This window comes from Delphinus delphis, chromosome X (assembly GCF_949987515.2).
Source record: "Delphinus delphis chromosome X, mDelDel1.2, whole genome shotgun sequence".
NCBI classification, from domain to species: domain Eukaryota; kingdom Metazoa; phylum Chordata; class Mammalia; order Artiodactyla; family Delphinidae; genus Delphinus; species Delphinus delphis.
Window position 1 is genome coordinate 44,644,191 of NC_082704.1, and position 14,059 is coordinate 44,658,249.

Consider the following 14,059-nt stretch of genomic DNA (forward strand, 5'->3'; position numbering starts at 1 on the left):
CTTACTCTTCCGCCATCTTCCCCCTCTCGTTCTACGTAATTATTCTTGACTGACTTGACTCAGTGTTTGCACGCTTGCTCTTTGGGAATCTGCTTTCCCCAATCCCAGCATTTGTAAGAGACTCCAGTACTTGTCAGCACCTACAGGGGCAACTTAGAGGGACTGAATGTGCACCTAAGATATGTCGGGTAGTTTATATTACTATGAAGTCACGAGTTCTTTAGTGTTCACTGTTCAAATCTGACTGCAACTTGGGTGTGTTTTCTTACTTGAGCTCGCTTCTGAGCATCACGTCTCACCCTAATGCCACGTCTCCTCCGAAACTGAGACCTGGTCTGGCAACCTCCACCTTCTTTCCCCCTTGGATATGTTCTTGATAGGCTAACAATCTGAATGAGAAGTGATGCTTAGAGGAACAATTTTAAAGTTTTCAAACCAACAACAATAAATACATCAGTAGTGATTTTGGTTAAGGAGCCTGGGTTTGTGGACGTGGATGAAGATGATGTTGAAGTGGTTTGGGCATCTCATGACCAAGAACTGGCAGATGAAGAGCTGAGGCAACTGCAAAAGGAAAAGATATGAATCCAAACAGCACAGTAGTGAAATGCCTGAAAGTGAAGTCATCCAGGAACTGAACAAATCACTTACATGAGATGTCTACTACAATTGACAGTGTTACAGTGATTACAGAAAATTATGACTTTAATTTTGAAAGGGCACATAGGTTTGCAGGATGTTTTGAGTACCTACAAAGAATTGTATGATGATAGAAAAATGTGCAAGGCTAAATAGTCATGTATAATATTGTATTTCAAGCCTTCCACATCAGCCACTGTAGACAATGAACTTCAACCATCGACAATGAGACAGGCAGACATAGAAGAAGGTATAAACATTAATGGAATCAGATAGAGATTAGATGTTAAAAAAGGGTCCTCTTCCTCTGTCCCCTACACCCCAGTCCCCTGTACCTCCCAATGCCCCAACCTTCCAAGACTTAGCCTAACACACCATCATCACAACCTATCGGCCTTCCATTGTGCTCTCTGCCTTCCAGATTCTGGTAAGTGAAATTACACTGTACATACATTATTTCTACTTTTTACAGGCTGTGTATTTATCATATCATTCTTGCTTTGGAAAATATGTTAGTGTTATTTTAGGTTTTATGTGCTCTTTGGTATGACTTGGTAGGTTATTTTTCTTAGTCTGGGAATGCTCAAAACATTTTTCCATATAAATTATTGGTAATTACTTCTTCACTTTATGTAATTTGGGCTTAGGAAAGGTTTCATAGGAATGCTCCCCTTTAGGGTAGCAGGGGGAACTTGTTTATGACTATGCCATAATTTACATAATAAGTCTTCTGCTATAGGAAGTTTCCAATATTTCCTGCTTATAAATTAAGATGATATGTATATCATTGTGCATGCACCTTTGTATATATCTCTGATTATTGCTTTAAAATAAATTTCTAAAATTGGAATTTCTGGGTCAAACTCTTCCTATTCTTTTCTGCTGTATAACAAAGTGAATCCACTATACACATACATATATCCCCATATTTCCTCCCTTTTGCATCTCCCTCCCACCCTCCCTATCCCATCCCTCTAGGTGGTCACAAAGCACCGAGCTGATCTCCCTGTGCTATGCAGCTGCTTCCCACTAGCTATCTATTTTACATTTGGTAGTATATATTAGTCCATACCACCCTCTCACTTTGTCCCAGCTTACCCTTCCCCCTCCCCATGTCCTCAAGTCCATTCTCTACATCTGCGTGTTTATTCCTGTCCTGCCCCTAGGTTCTTCAGGACCATTTTTTCTTTAGATTCCATATATATATGTTAGCATACCCTATTTATTTTTTCTCTTTCTGACTTACTTCACTCTGTATGACAGACTCTGGGTCCATCCACCTCACTACAAATAACTCAATTTCATTTCTTTTTATGGCTGAGTAATATTCCATTGTATATATGTGCCACATCTTCTTTATCCATTCATCTGTCAGTGGACACTTAAGTTGCTTCCATGTCCTGGCTATTGTAAATAGAGCTGCAATACATCATCAGTGTATAGGAATGCAAGAGATTTCTGTGCATTAATTTTGTATCCTGCTACTTTGCCAAATTCATTGATTAGCTCCAGTAAGTAGTTTTCTGGTAGCATCTTTAGGATTCTCTATGTATAGTATCATGTCATCTGCAAACAGTGACAGTTTTACCTCTTCTTTTCCGATTTGGATTCCTTTTATTTCTTTTTCTTCTCTGATTGCTGTGGTTAAAACTTCCAGAACTATGTTGAATAATAGTGGTAAGAGTGGGCGACCTTGTCTTGTTCCTGATCTTAGTGGAAATGATTTCAGTTTTTCACCATTGAGAATGATGTTGGCTGTGGGTTTGTCATATATGTCCTTTATTATGTTGAGGTAAGTTCCCTCTGTGCCTACTTTCTGGAGGGTTTTTATCATAAATCAGTGTTCAATTTTGTCAAAATTTTTTATGCATCTATTAAGATGATCATAAGGGATTGAACCCATGCCCTTGGCAGTGAAAGCATGAAGTCCTAACCACTGGACCTCCAGGGAACTCTCTAGACCTGACTTCTTAGGTCACCAAAAAAACAATTGACAAAGAAAAATTTATAACTATCTTCTTTGGAGAAATGTCTATTCAATTCCTCGGCCCATTTTTCATTGGATCCTTCTTTTTATTATTGATTGACTTGAAAGTGTTCTTTGTATATTGTAGATACAAGCCCCTTATCAGATCTATGATTTGTAAGTATTTTCACTCATTCTGAGGGTTTTCTTTTCACCTTCTTGATTGTATGGTTTGTATCACAAAAAGTTTTAATTTTGATGATGTCTACCTTAGATGAGTTTATCATATGTGAATCATATCTTAATAAAACTTCTTTTAGAAATTTATACAAATACAACATCTTTGTTTGTGAGTGTAGTCAGAGACTGAAAGCTTACTATGTAGTATCATCACCAGAGTAATCACATGTTGGCCTGCAAAAGCCTGTAATGTTTGACACCCAAAGCTATCCAGGAATTCTCAAACATGCACCAAAAAAAGTAAGCTACAAGTCTTATTCATCAATCTGAATCTTCTTGCACATGGGGATTTCCCATACTTATTTTTTAGCTTGCCTTGTATGAGAAACACTTTGGTGTTATGTGTTATTTGGAAAGGTAGCATAATGGGGGTTCCAACAATGGACTTCAGATCCAAACTTCTTGAGTTTATATCCTGGCTTCACCTATCAATAACTGTGACCACAGGCAAGTTACTTAACCTTTCCATACCTCAGGTGTTCCCATACTTAAAATGGGAATGATAATAAAACTTTATCACAGAGTGAGTGTGAGTTTTAAATGAGTTAATATATGTACAGCTCTGATAAAAGTGCCTGACATAATAAGTACTAAGCATAAGTTATTAATACTATTTTTATGTGTTTTTAGTAGGGAGAGTAGAAGACCTTTTCATTATCTTATATGCCTCCTACTCAGTTTTGCAGTTGGCAAAAGAAAACCTTGAATTTACTCTCTCTCTTTCTCTTTCTTGATTCACCTCTCTCTCAAACTTCCTCATTTTTATTGATGATGATGCCATAATCTCCTTAGCATTCCAGATAAAATAAATTTGAGTCCTCAGGGTCTTCTTTTATTTTTTTAATGTAAATTTATTTATTTAGTTTTGACTGTGTTGAGTCTTTGCTGTTGTGCGTGGGCTTTCTCTAGTTGCAGTGAGTGGGGGCTAATCCATTGTGGTGCATGGGCTTCTCAATGTGGTGGCTTCACTTGTTGCGGAGCATGGGCTCTAGGCGCATGGGCTTCGGTAGTTGTGGCATGTGGGCTCATTAGTTGTGGTTTGCGGGCTCTAGAGCACAGGCTCAGTAGTTGTGCCTCATGGGCTTAGTTGCTGCATGCCATGTGGGATCTTCCCAGACCAGGGCTCGAACCCGTGTCCCCTGCACTGGCAGGCAAATTCTTAACAACTGTGCCACCAGGGAAGCCCCTCCGAGTCTTCTTTAATTCCTCTTTTCCCTCACTCCACAAGTTAAGTCCATTAGTAAGTTTTCTCAGCTCTACCTCTTAAATATATGCAAATCAGTCCATGCTTCACTGCATCTACCAACTCCGTCCTAGTACAGGCCATCATCATTCTTCTCTTAGTCTGCTATGGTAGTTTCCTAACTGGTTTCTCAGCGTGTGTTCTTATAATACTAAAGTCGATTCTCCACAGCAGCCAGAGGAATATATTTTAAACCTAAATCAAATCACATGACTCCCTTTCAAACTTTCAATGACTTCCCACTGTACTTGGATTATAATCCAAGCACTATATCATGGCCTATGAAAGCTCTTATGGTAGCTGGTCTGCAAAGATAATGACCATCATTCAAGAGGTAGACTCTTTTCTTTCTCCTTGAAATTAAGTCAGCCCTGTGACTTGCTCTGACTAATAAGAGGCAGTGGAAGTGACATTCTTGGACTTTCAAGGTCAGATCATAAGAGGTCTAGCAGCTTCGGCTTCTTTCCTGGTGGAAGCTAGTTGTCATGTATTAAGTCTGGCTACCCTAAGACTACCATCCTCTGAGGAAGCCCAAGCTTGGCATGTCATTAGATATAAGACATGTGGAGAAGCACCTGTACACCAGGGATATGAGAGCCTCAGGCAACTCAGCCAAGTCCAGTGACCAGATGAACACTGACAAGTATTTTCAGTTGACACTACACAGAGTAGAGTAATCACTGAGCCAATGTCTGAACAAATTTCTGACCCACAAAATCCTGATGAAAAATAAATTGTTGTATTACGTCATTATGTTTAGAGTGGTTTGATGCACAGTTATAGGTAACAGAAACATCACCCATGATGCTTTTCCCCTGTACTTCCCTAGATGCATCTGACACTAAGTTCTCTGTATTTTAACCATGCTTACTCTCTTTTTCTTCTTCTGATGTGGAAACCTTGTTCCTTCCTCATGGCCCTTGAAGTCACTGTGCCCTTTGCCTAGAAGTCTCTTCCCTTAGTTTTGGGCACAGCTAACTTATCATTAAGGTCTCAGTTCAGTTGTTATCTTCTCAAGCAGGCCTTCCTTAGCCACATTATCTGAAGTAGGTTCATACCACCACTCTGTTCATTCTATTATACTTCTTTATTTTATTGCCTTAATATTACTTAACATTATCTAAAGTTATTTTGACTGTTTATTGATTTTTTAATTGTCAGACTTCTTTCATGAGGATAGAAATTCTGTCTATTTTATTCAGTGCTATGAAATTAACACAGTGCACTGTTATGAAATTAACACAGTGAATAGTGCCTGATACATTGTAAGTGTTAAATAAATGCAGATTGAGTGAATGAATAAAGGTGAAAGAGTGTTCTTACATTCCACTAGACCCAATGTAGTAACTATTGGTTACTGTAATGGATAGTTTCAATTTTCCTTACCTAAATTTTCTCTCTACCATTTTATCCTATTCTGTGCCACCAAGAAGCTAGCCTTTAGGTCTGGATCAACATGCTTCCTTTTCCTCTAGCTTTTGGTTGGTTTTGGCCACTGAGGGGCACCAACAGGAGATTAGAGGGGCCGAAGAGAAAGATGTCAGTGTATTTATTCTAATAGCTTCCTCTCAGAGAATTCACTGTCAGTTAGCTACATCCCTCTTTCAAAGATCACAACTCCCAGAAGGTGGCCTTCTCTTACAGTAGGCTAATCTCTCCAGGATCTGGTAATCTTTTCTTCCTCTTGTCAGCCAGGCCAAGGGACAGTAAAACTTCCTCACTGTTACCAGCCCTTCTATGCTTCACTATTTTTTGTTGGTTTGCCTTAATCCTGCCCACACCCTTTATATAGTCTTTTCATTTAAAATCTCTTCACTTATTTTGTGTACCATCATTCCCTGCCTAAACCCTAACAATTACTTTATAGATCTAAACAATAGTTCCTTCTTTTATGTAGCTGTTCTAGCTGATTCATAGTACTTTTAAAGATTTTCATACATAAGCTATTACATATATTTTTATTTTAATCTACATACTTGTTAATCTATCCCTAGATAATTGAAAGATGGCTGCAGATATTTACCACTCTTCTTTTGAAGCTAGTTCCTTTGAGCAATGATGGGCCTATGAGTACATTATACACATTTACACACCCACATGTAACACACCTGTTTCTGCTTTCACAATTGCTTTTGCTGAGGCAAACTCATCATCTCACTTTGTGGACTCTGTTCTCACCACCTCCAAGCACTCTAGCCACGGAGACCCACTCCAGAACTGTTTAGCTATTCTTTTACTAGTATGACTCATATTGGCTCTGAAAGGAAAGTACACCATCAAGGACAGAGAGTGAAACTAGGAGAGCTGAAGGTGATGGAATACATAAAGAGAAAACAGTAAACAATCCAGATTGGTACTTTCATCAGTGCACAGACCAAATACGGATTCAAGGAAGGATAATTTGTTCCTTTTAGCTATGTATGCTACCAACTTAATGAGAACACGTTGGTAAAAATGTTAGTAGCTTTGAATAGGCATTGGCAAGATGGTGGCTTTTGTGAGTGTGGCTGCAGGGATGAGGCCATACAACTTAACTTGAATGCAAAAAGTAGTTTCCTAAAGTTAGATGAAAGTAAATGACAGTGTTAACTGGTAGTAGGATTTATCTTTCATTTAAAGTCAGATTTCTATGAAACATTCATGCATCCATAATCACAGAAGCATAAAGTTTTATAGCTTGGAGAATCCTCAAGGTCATTTGTTCAAATCCCTCATTTCATGATTAAGAAAGCAAGGTCTAGAATGACTGGTCAGAGATCAAAACTAGAGTTATAATTCCTTGCATCTCTCTTTTTCAGTCTCTGTTCTTTCCTTTTGATCAATTGTTTTCCAAATACGTCTTCCATGGTCCAGGATGTGGTGGGGTTGGGTAGAGTGGTAAGGTTGACAATTCACAAGGCCCAGGGAAAGAGGAAGGCCAGGGGATGGCACACCCTTCCCAGTCAATAAAAGCATCTCTGCTTTTTTTGCTTTATATATATTTTTGTATAAGATTTTGTCTGGAAAATTTTTCTTGTGTTAAAAAAAGATTTGAAAAGCATCATTCTATGCCATGCTATTAACTTAGCAAGAAACTAGCTGAAGAAATCTGCAAGAAAAATGGCATTGATTTGATTGAATCTGGTGGTGCACAGGTAAATGTTTAAAAACTTGCTCTCTGAGGAAAAAAGCAGTCCTGGTTTGTAGCATTTGCCGATTTCCATCCCATCATGGCTTATTTCAAGCTACTAACATGATGTCAATGAGCTTGCAAAATTCCTGAAAATTTAACAGTCAACTTTTGCCAGACATTATGAGCTAGCTCCAGCACACCACTGATTGAATTCCTTCTGTGTGCAATACCCTCCTGTGATTCTTCTGTTTGTATTTAAATAATCAACTAATAGAGAGTTTTGTTATTGAGCGAATAAATAAAAGGTAAGTAATCAGTCTACAGGCCTTGGGAAATATTATTCTCCATCATTGAGTTTTAGTGAATTATTTCTTTCTTTATTTATTTGTTGGTCTGGGGTTTTGGGAGATGGGATTTGGTCACAGGTAAACACATGTGATCTCTTAGATGAAAAGTAGCATATTAAAGGTGGAATGCTAATGAAATAGCTGTGGATGAAATCAATGACCATCCTGGGGGTGGATGAGAATGTTTACACACATATACATCTTTCTATGCACCAATAACATCTGCTTTTTCAAGCAGAGAGGTGCTATTTTAATCAAACCTGAGGAAATATCTCGGGGTGGATTGCACTTCTTCCTTCATCTCCCTAGGAAGCCATTTAGTTATAACCCATTATTCTCTTTGATTCCAGTGGGTGTTCCATGCTCAGACAGGCCCCCCTTTTTTTTAAACCCCAATGACCTCCTTTCACATGTTTCTTATATAATTGTACTTCCTGTTGCCTCTGAAACACAGAGACAGATAGAAATTTCCACAGTAAAAGCAAAAAGTTTCATGGAATAAGAAAAGAAAAATCAAAGAAGGAATAATTGTCTAAATATTTATGCCAAGGTCTTTTCAATATATATGGCCTCTTTCTTCTTCCTTTTCTCTAGTCCAAAGTATGGGGAGAGGGGCAGGGATGAAGCATGTCCCACACCATAATATCCACATTCTTACCTTAAAATGGGTGCATTATAACCCAATTGCATGTATCAAAGTTGTTTCAGCTAATGTTTCAACTCTTATCTTCTGTGCCACATTCTTAACTTCTGGCATTAAAAATCTCAGGGATAGAAAAGACATCTTCATTTTCTTTCATTTCTCACAATTTCTTCCAGATCATATAAAACACTTAACAATAATAAAATAGTAAGGGAACTATAGTGTTCACAGAGGTCTACCTGCCTCCTTTCAGTTTCTGTGTAGGTTGATGATGAAGAGGAAACAAGGGTAAGAAACTCCAAGCCAGTCTATAGATTTATTCTATCTTTTGAAGAATTTTAATGCTCAAACTGACTGAAAATGGATCTTTCAGTAAGAGGAGATTTCCTATGATGCATTTTTAACAGAGTGGAAAATCACTTTGATTGCTTTAAAACGTAGTCAAGCCATATGCAAAAATCTAAGCAGACATAGTTTCATAACCCAATTTACGAGTTCTCTCTCACTGCTTTATGATAAAGAGGTGGCAATTGCTCTAATATTGATTATGTTAGTCCACACCCAACCTACTGCCCTGACAAGTTTATAATAAATTCCAATTAGCCCATGCTCCCTTATCTTAATTACCAATAAATGCCTTCAGTTGGTGATGGTCCTTTGAGTCCTACAGCCATTGTCTAATCTTTGTCTATCTTTGATGAGCATAACAGACTTTACTTCTACTGGCAAAGATGTTTTTTTAAATTTCAAATCATGTTATCTAGTTTGACTCTGTTGTTCCTTTCCTTAAGAAAGTTGGCACTAGGATAAGAAAACAGGTAGCTAGCATCAGCAGTCAATTGGATTTTAGGCTGAAAAATAAACTATGACATTGCAGGGTTTTCCATTTTCAACTAATCAGAGACATATCTGCATTTGCTTCATTTATAAGGTAAAAAAATATTCTCAATGTCTGATCTGAAATTTTATCCAGAGATCTGAGATTCAAGCTGTGCCCTTTCTGCTTCTTTTGTCACTGCTTGTAATAAAGATTCTGCAACCAAACTTAGCTGACAAGTTGGTTGATGATGCATGAACCACAACAGAAAACACTTTGGCTCTTCTTCAGTGATCTTGGTCTTGAATCCTTGAAAGGATCAAAAATCTGAATCTATCAAAAAATTAAGATATGATTCAAAGATGCTTATAGAGGCATGCAGAACATTCCTAGGCCACATGGGCTTTAGTGTGTCATATAAACCCCTATAAACTGGCGTGGCCTCCCTCCTTTCCTGTTCTAGGTAGTAGAATTTCATTCCTAACACAACCTGGGGCTCTATGATACATAAAAGAAGCCTACAGGATCTTGCCTCTATTTGAAAGGAATAAGTAAAAGAATACAAGAATGTTAACCTTTAGAGTATGTCTTCCACATGGCAGACATGATGCAAACAGATAGCTATTATCCAGTTATCCAATTCAATCCTTAAATAAATCCTTATAGCATTGTTATCACCATTTTACAAATGAGGGAACTGAAGTTTCAACTCAATTTTATTCAAATCCACATCCCATACTATACGATGCACCCACAATACTCACTTCACTGATTGAATTGAAAACATACTCAGTAGGTTGTGGAAAGTACCAAGTTGGGTAGGTTTGCCAATATCTTTCCAAACAAGAACAAAACTCAAATGAAAAATAGTCATTTAATACAGGAAATAGAATAAAGTTCAATTAATTTTTTATAAAAAAATAGAAACAATATCTCTACAGGTGGCTGCTGACTTGATCGTTCTGAAGAACTTGACCAATTGATTCAGTTTGCTAGATTTCCACTTTACTGAAATATCCAACCGGTGGTTTTGTTGTCATTTACATTTACCCTGAGAGTCCAAACGAAATGAGCATGGTAAGAAATGAAGGGTTATTGACTAGATTCCAAGCAGCAGAGCTCAATCTAGTCATCCTAGTGGTTCGTAAGTCGAATGTAAGTGAATAAGTTAAAGACTGGCAGATGGGAACTTACAATTCTACAATAAGAAATAGGAAAAAAGAAAGACAAAAGATATGCTCGTGTTGTATTCTTATTTTGTGAGGTTCTTATAAAAATATTGCATTTAAACTTGAGTTTCACATGTTGAGAATTGGAGAGGCTACAGAGAAGAGTAACAGAAGTACTAGACTAAGGGAAAAAAACTGAGTTTAAAGAAACTGATTTTGCCATCCATTCCTATTAAATATTATATTGTACTTTTATATAAGGCTCAAGGCACTTAGAATTGACTCTTGAACAGTGTGGGGTTAGGGGGGTCTGGGGTGCCAAACCCCCATGCAGTTAAAAATTCACATATAATTTTTGACTCCCTTAAAATTTAACTAATAATAACCTACTGTTGACTGGAAGCCTTACCTATAACATAAACAATCAATTAACACATATTTTGTATGTTATATGTTTATCTACATATATTTTATGCATTCATGACATACCTTTTTCTTAATTTTTTCAATATTTCTAGGCTTTGTGGTTTGTCTGAGAATTTTTTTCAAATTGTCAAAAATCTCTAGAAAATCTTCCTATATATTTAATGAAAAAAATTCTTATATAACTGGACTTGTGCAGTTTAAACCTTTGTTGTCCAAGAGTTAACTTTACTTAGAAATATCTAATACTACAAAATTGACAATAAGAAAATATGAATGTTAAAAAAACAAAGTTGCAAAAAAAGGTCAAAATCACTAGGTACTATGATAGGTCATTTACCTGTGTTAGTTTATTTAATACTCACATTTAATCTGTAGGCTTTCCCCTTTTTAAAAATGAAGAAATTAAGTCCTAGAGAAGGTAAATGATTTTCCCCAAGTTACACATCTAAAAATGTAGCAGAATAGGGAGTCAGACCCTGAATTCCTTAAATGCAGAGGCAAGGAGGGAAGTGACTTGTAGAAAATGAGGTAAGAGAAACTAGTAGGAATCAGACCACAAGTGTTTTATATATGGAATTTTTAATTAAAGTATAGTTGATTTACAATGTATAACTGAATCACTTTTCTGTACACCCAAAACTAACACAACATTGTATATATGGAATTTTGATTGTATCTAAATGAAACATAACTGGAGAGTTTTAAGATGGGAGAAGAATGTTTGAATTCATTTCAGAAAGGTCACTTTGGTAGTATTTTGAAGGAGTAAGGATGTATAGAGGCATGACTAGAGGAGAAGTGCTCTAGTATAGTAAAAATTTATAAGGACCTGATCTAAGGCAGTGTCAGTAGGAATGGAAAATAGATTAGGGACTAGACCAAAGAGTTATTTTAGAAATAAGAATTAATACATTTTGATGACTGCTTAGATGTGGGTGGTGAAAGAGAGCGAGAAGTCCATGAAGACTTCCAGCTTCTAACTTGAGTTGCCATTAGGGTACTTCCATAATACATAGAGATTAATAAAAGAAAAGTTTGTATAGGGACATACTGAGTTGGCATTCAGACATGTTAAGTTTAACTTGACACTAGAAAATCCAGATGAAGATTTCTAGTAGGTTATTGGATATATAAGTTTGAAGCTCGAGAGAGATATTGAATCGTTATATGAATTTGAAGTCAAGGATGTTTAGACAGTAATTAAAATTGTAGAAGAGGATGACATTGCTCAAGGAAAGTATGTGGAGTGAAAAGATGACTGACAACAAGATCCTGCAGGACACTAATATTTAAATGACATGTGAGGGGAGAGAACACTGATGTAGCATCTTCTCTGTGACAAGTACTTTGCTAGGTGCTTTACATATACCATCGATGAACTAGAGTGGGAAAAAATGTTGAGCAGAAACCCTGGAAGACAGATCTCGAAGAAGGAGGAAGTTGTCAACAAAGTTAAATGTCAAAGATGAATTAAGAAAAATATCCAATAGATTCAGCAGTCAGGAGACTATTGGTAGCCATTTTAGTGTAGTAGTATGGAAGGAAGTGAGAAAGAGTTAGGAGCAAAAGTGTAAGCAGTTATTGGAGATAACTTTTGTATTTTCAGGAAGCTTGGCAATAATAAGGCAATGCCTAGAGGAGATAGCAGGGTCCAATATGGTAGCCCTTATATTATAAGAAATATGAAAATGTTGGCACATAAATTCCTCTTTTTTTTGTTGTACCGCTGGTCACATAAAGACACCATTGTTACTCTCTTGGGCCCCCTCTGAACTATTGACTTTAACAATTTGATCAGCTTCCAGCCAATGACCATGAGTTAATGTATTCTCCTCAGTTTGGCCTTTCTTGATGGTCCCTATTTATTCATATTTATTTTTTTATTTGAGTTAATGGCCTCTGGTTCCTATAATTTGTCTGTATTGAGTCCATTTTGTATCATTATACACAGGACTGGAAATCCAGGTATTGGTTGCACTTTGAACAATCCAAATACTTCAGCATTTCCTTTCCTGCTCCATGAAAGATTTCACAATTACCTGTCACTGCTAAATAGCACCACTTGACCCAGTTTGCTAAACCCATATTATAAACCAAGGAAAAAATATCGGTTAGAATAATTATTTTGTTAGTTGTGTTTAGAGGTGTGATTTATGCTAAAACATCATTTAGATTTAGAGCACCCCATTTTCTCCCAGCATCATTTCTTTAGATCTTCCCTCCCGTTATTCCTTGATCCTTCACAACTACTGGTAATTTGATGACAAATTTAATGCATTTCACAAGTTGTCTTTTTGCTGTCTTCTTTTTACTTTCCTTTCCTAAGTGCTAGAGTCACCAAAGAAGATGGAAAGCCAATGTTTTTGCACGATTATTTTTCTTTTGTCATACTATTATGTAAATAGCTTTTTCCCCTTGAAATTCTAATATGCTGACTGATTCTAGATGGACTGATCTACCTAAAACTTAGATTCCTACCCCCATCACCACCCCATAATGCTATTATCTGCATATCTATGAGTCTAAGGGTAAGGTTTTGTAAAATAAAAATTAATGTGTGTTTTTCACATTTGACAATGGTATTTATACTTATTAAAGCTTTGCTTTCAACTTTTAATTAGTCTTTATAATAATAATTGCTATTTTTCTGTTGCATACTCTAACAATTGCTAGCTTTAGAGAAATAAAGAAATTTGTTAATTAACATTCAGACTGCTAATGAAAATGTGAAATTACTGAAGTTACAAATAGAACTAATGGTAATTATTTTCTATAATCTAATTCATATTTGTTGGTTTCCTAGAAGTAAACAAATTTGCTAGAGCAACCAGTTAAAATTGGAATGCTATAATTTAGGGGGTGGAGAAAGAAAAGCACTCTTGTCAGTTAGTTGACATATTACATTGTCCATCATAAAGAACAGTTGTTTTTAGTCACTGCCTATAACACTTCAACATGAATTTTGAATTTCTAATTATCTCAGTAGTTGTTACCAACACACTATAATTTTTTATTTTGTTTTAAAGTATATGTTGTTTATACCATTTAGAATGGAGTGTAAGGTCCACAAATTAAACTACTGGCAGGATGTTGCTGTTACAAAAATGTCAGAAACCACTGCACTAAAGCTTGGTGTGCACAAATTTCTGTTGTGAAACTTTACATAATTCTCTCAGTGGTGGTCCAAATCCAAATCAGATCACATCACAGAAGAGTCATTTTGTATACTCTGTGCTAGTTTCAAGCTACCCACATTATTTCATCAGCCAACAAGTGAATGAAAGTTAAAATATACATATATGTTTATAAAATGAACAATATCAGCACTGTGATGTGATTGGTTAATTGTATTTCAAAACCACGTGTATAAATCTTTAAGACCACATGACTAGAAATTGGTTAGCCACATTACCATTCCTCATTTTTAAACAGCTATAAAATTCCTTAGCAGGTCTCC